The sequence below is a fragment of the Psammomys obesus genome, unplaced genomic scaffold, assembly GCF_907164565.1.
Source record: "Psammomys obesus unplaced genomic scaffold, mPsaObe1.curated_primary_1811, whole genome shotgun sequence".
NCBI classification, from domain to species: Eukaryota; Metazoa; Chordata; class Mammalia; order Rodentia; family Muridae; genus Psammomys; species Psammomys obesus.
This window is the reverse complement of record NW_026596051.1, coordinates 14,805,801-14,811,092: the sequence shown is the minus strand read 5'-3', so window position 1 is coordinate 14,811,092 and position 5,292 is coordinate 14,805,801. Positions and strand designations below refer to the sequence as shown.

General features: G+C 38.2%; 1 protein-coding gene and 1 non-coding gene across 4 annotated transcripts in view; one reads left to right on the top strand and one right to left on the bottom strand.

Moving 5' to 3' along the window:
• The window catches only part of Mtmr3 (myotubularin related protein 3), an 80,017-nt gene extending 79,496 nt beyond the window's left edge, over positions 1 to 521 (bottom strand). For all 3 annotated transcript variants that reach the window (XM_055623887.1, XM_055623888.1, XM_055623889.1), the window contains exon 1: positions 437 to 521. The gene's annotated coding sequence lies outside the window, so the exon portion shown is untranslated. The remainder of the gene's footprint in view (positions 1 to 436) is intronic.
• Positions 522 to 1,399: 878 nt separating this feature from the next.
• Positions 1,400 to 1,505, top strand: LOC129689185 (U6 spliceosomal RNA). Its single transcript, XR_008722054.1, has one exon. It is a non-coding gene; the product is annotated as a U6 spliceosomal RNA (small nuclear RNA).
• Positions 1,506 to 5,292: the final 3,787 nt, after the last annotated feature.

Genomic DNA, 5,292 nt, shown 5'->3' with positions numbered 1-5,292 from the left:
TGTGTGTGTGTGTGTGTGTGTGTGTGTGTGTGTGTGTGTGTGTGTGTATCTCTCTTGGGAACTGAACCCAGGACCACGCTATCTACCACTGAACTGTACCTGTGGCCTGTACGATCACACTGATGTGTGAAAAACTCAGAGATGCTTCTCTCAGTTAAAAACTTGAAGTGAAGATACTTTCAGATAAGGTCCCTGCTAACAACATCTCAATGAAATGCAAACATGAATTCAAAATGTCTTGAACAATAGTAAGCCAAGATACATTTGCTTTTAGTAAAAAGTTTAAAATACACTAAAAATTTTAATGATATGCCAATTTGAGGTAATACGTGAAATATTTTCCTGCTGTGAAGTATATCTAAGAACATGGATATAAAAAATTCTACTCAAAACCATCAAAAATTATCAGTGAACAGGACAGGATGGCGGTATATACCTTTAATCCAAGCACGGGGAGAACAGAGACACACAGATCTGTGTGAGTTCCAGGCCAATCAGGAGTGAGACAATGAGTTCCTGTCTCAAAAGGTCTGTTGATATACAAGAAAGAATGCTTTTATTATTCTTGGAAAAAGTATTTAAAGGGAAAATACAGTACCTCCAACTTATTCTCAAGTGACCCAAAGGAAAAAAAAAAAAAAATGGGGAGTACTATTCAAGAGTACTGAAAGTGCCTTATATTGCTTCCAGAACTCCTGTTAAAATGCAAACTACATTGTAACAAAATGTTCTTTTTTTCTAAGTGTGAAACTGAGACAAGATAAATACTGATTAAATTAGGTCATAGGTAGACATATGAACATCCATTATATTACATCATTTGTTTCCTTAAGGTAAAATGAAAAGAAACTTTATACTCTAATTCCAGTAAAGTGTCCTGAAAGTGACTGCCACTGTTAATCAGCTGAGTCATATCATTGGCTTCACTTCCATGCGTTCCTTTGATTATAACTTTGCTAATCGTTTAGGTATGCCAATTCAGTGCTCTGTAAACTTTACAACCAAAAAAGGAACATTCTGAATAGAACTTCTAGCATGAACCAAAAACAAAAACAAAGGCCCTACGGTAATAAGAATATTATTGTAAATGCTGCACATCATATTTTATGTATAATTCATGGGTCTACACGTACATGACATTTTATTACGCTTTAATTTAAAGATAGTACACCAGTGATTCTCAACCTTCCTAATGCTGCAACCCTTTAATACAGCCCCTTGTGTTGTAGTGACTGCCCAGCACAAAATTAGTTTTGTTGCTCCTTCGTAACTGTAATTTTGCTATTGTTATGAAGGGTAATATAAATATTCGTGTTTTCTGATAGTCTTAGGCAACCCTGCGAAAGGGTCATTTGATCCCTAAAACAGTTTCAACCCAGAGGTTAAGAACCATTGCCTGGTGCTCACTTTGGCAGCACATATACGAAAATTGAAACGATACAGAGAAGATTAACACGGCCCCTGTGCAAGGATGACACAAAATTTGTGAAGCATTCCATATTTTTAGGCAGAGTGCAGGAAATCTAATGAAAGAAGGGGAAGATAGAAAGACCTGGAGGGAACAGGAGCTCCACAAGGAGAGCAACAGAACTAAAACATCTGGACCCAGGGGTCTTTTCTGAGACCGATACTCCATCCAAGGACCATTCATGGAGATAACCTAGAACCCTGTACAGATGTAGCCCATGACAGCACAGTATCCAAGTGGGACTGTCTCTGACATGAACTCAGTGGCTGGCTCTTTGATCACCTCCCCCTGAGGGGGGAGCAGCCTTACCAGGCCACAGAGGAAGACAATGCTGCCACTCCTGGTGAGACCTGATAGGCTAGGGTCAGATGGAAGGGGAGGAGGGCCTCCCCTATCAGTGGACTGGGGAAGGAGCATGGGAGGAGATGAGGTACGGAGGGCGGGACTGGGAGGAAATTAAGGAGGGGGCTGCAGCTAGGATACAAAGTAAATAAATTATAATAAATTTTAAAAAGAACCATTGCCTGTAATCTCAGCATATTCTAGACATACACACACACACACACACACACACACACACACACACGTCTGCTTTTTTTTTTAAAGAGGAAACAAGAATAGTGATGCACATCCTTAACCCAGCACTGAAAAAAATAGATTTTTATGAATTGGAGGCCAGCCTGGTCTAAATAGCAAGCTCCAGGCAAAATAAATAATGAAACCTTGTCTCAATAAATAAACACCAAAAGAAGAAAAGAAAAGAAAAAGAAAAGGAGAGGTGGTGGTGGTGGTTCATTCTCCCTTCTGAGAGGACTACAACATTTAAAAAAAAAAAAAAAGTAAATCTTGAATAAGGATTAAATTTTGTATCACTTTATATGTTTTCTGTTCAAAACAATGTCTATATGCACAAGACAATACAAAGCAAATGTCAATGTATGTAACAGTTAGCAGGGCTGTAAGGCTAACATCTAAGAGGCAAGTATGGCAATAGAGAAGGGTAGATCAGCTAATTGTACCTTCCTTCCACTGCGTTGTATCTCATTTCAGAGATTCAAGTTCTGCTAACTTTGTTGTGTCAGTATTTCCATTGCAGAACTTAAACACACACACACACACACACACACACGTTTGTGGCTTATTAAATAGTGATGTAAAGTTGTCAAATCACCATTCAGAAATATGCCACAACTGTAGAGAAAGAAGATTTTTTTTCTTTGTTTGTTTTGTTTTTGAGACAGGATTTCTTTGTGTAGCCTTAGCTGTCCTAGGCCTGCTTTCTAGACCAAGCTGGCCTCGAACTCACAGAGATCTGCCTGCATCTGACTCCCTGAGTGCTGGGACTACAGGCATGCAGCCCCACGCCCAGCTTAAAAAACAAGATTTTTAACTAACAGTTCTTTAGTTCATGAAATTTTTGTTTGTTTGTTTGTTTGTTTGTTTGTTTTCTGGGGGTTTTGAGTCGGGTTACTTTTGTTCGTGTTTTCAATTACCTAGTATAATCATAAGCTCAGAAGTCCTGTTAAAAGGTCTGGGTATGAAAATTTCTATTAATTATAAGAGTCCAAACTAACCTCTAATAACAGCAGTCAGTTTAGTCATTTACTAGGATAGCAGAGAAAAACAAGGAAAGATATCTTCATGTGGTGGTAATTTTATAAGAAAATATATTTGTCAAAAATGCACTAAGTGCTGGGCTTGGTGGCACATATCTGTGATACCAGCACTCTGGGAGGCAGCAGAGGCAGGTGGATCTCTGTGAGTTCAAGACCAGTCTGGTCTACAAAATGAGTCCAGGACAGCCAAGGCTACACAGAGAAACCCTATCTCAAAAAACCAAGAGTATTTGCTGCTCTTGCAGACAACCTGAGTTTATTTCCCAGCAACTGGATCAGACAACTCACTATAATTACAGCACCAGAGGGATCTGATGTCTCTAGCCTTCAAGGGTATCAGCACTTATGGCACATAGCTCCACAAAAAGACAGACACATACACTTAATTTGAAAGAAAATAAATCTTTAAAAAGTATTAGGTCAGTGAGATGGCTCAGTGGGTAAAGGTGCCTGACTCCAAGCCAGACACCTTGAGTTTGATCAGAACTGACTCCTACAAGCTGTCTCACAACGTCCACACACATGTTAAGCAGCACTCACATGTGCAATTAAATGAATGTAGTAAAATATTTTTAAATACAAGAAATTCAAATTTTGGACAATTATTCAGAAATTAAATACTAAAAAATCCACTGAAGCCAGGTGGTGGTGGTACACACTTTAACCCCAGCATTTTTTGGAGGCACAGGTGAGTTCAAGGGCAGCCTGGTCTACAAAGTGAGTTCCAGAGCAGCCAGAGCCATACAAACCCTATCTAAAAAAAAAAAAAAAAAAAAAAATTCAATGACACTGATTTAACTTAAAAACAAGTTAAGCTTTTTTATTTCTGCTTTATTTTGTTTATTTTGTTGGGGATATCACTGTATAACTCAGTTTACCTCAAATGTGCAATCCTTCTGCCTCCACCTCCTAAGTGCTGAGACTACAGCTCCTACACCTGGCTCAAATCAGGTTATTTGTATAGAACCCAGTGAGCTTACCAGAATCCCCTGACCCTTAGCTATTACACTCTTCACATAATAGTCCCATCACCCAAATATTGCTCAATGCTGAACACAAGCATTTCAGTAAAACATGAACCCTCCTTTAGCAAAAGAATACCATTTAAAATGAATCTAACCAGTACGGAAAACCACAAATGTTCAAAATGTGGAGTTGTGGAGCCTCGTCTTACAGGGTACTTCTACAACACAACTTCTGCACCTAAGGCTAAGAGATTATTGTGGGAAATGAGGCAGAAAGATCATAGGAGAAAAACAAACAGGACATTTACTGTAATGACTTTGTCTCCTAGAATGTCAGAGGCTATCCCCATGAAGTCTCACCAGCATGGGTACCTAAACATGACCTGAACAACTAACAGGAAAGTGCTAAGACTCACAAAGCCTCAACCCTCAACAAACCTCAAGCAACTAAGGAATGATGAGAGTAGGAGATAGTCTTCCCTAGTCAACAACACACTAACTACCCAAAACCAAGAGGTCTGCCGTGAAACTACACATACAAGTACCATTATATAAACCGAGTAAGTGCCATTTATATACTTAAGAATATACGCATATATATATATATATATATACACACACACACACATGTTAACAACTAAAGGAAAAGGGAACTAAATTTGAAAGAGAGCAACATAGAAGTACATGGGAAAGTTTGGTGGAAGGAAGGGGGGACATGCTGTAATAATATTATCAAACTATTATCAATATTATCAAACTATTATGTTATCAAAATATTAAAAAGTACTTAGTTACAAGAGTCTAAATAAATACTAAATATACCCTTTTTGAAAGCTAACTTACAATAAATAATCTACAATACTGAGCATATATCCATTAATTAATCGAGTTTTTTTAGTAAAAAAAAAACTAATAAAAGATAGAAGAAATGCAAATACCCAACACCATAAAAAGATACCAACCTCCTAAATAACAAGAAAAAATGCAAATTAAAACTATTTTTTAAACCAAAACAAACAACCAAATAGATATGGCTGATGACTGTAAGCATAGCACTCAGGAGCCCAAGGCAGGAGGATCATGTGTTTGGAGGCCAGCTTGAGCTAGAAAGCAAGATCCTGTCTCCAAAAATAAAAAGTAAGCATGCTATTGGTTAATTCTGAATACTGGTACTGGAACTGGGAGTGGGGGATAAGGGAAGGAAGGAAGGAAGGAAGGAAGGAAGGAAGGAAGGAAGGAAGGA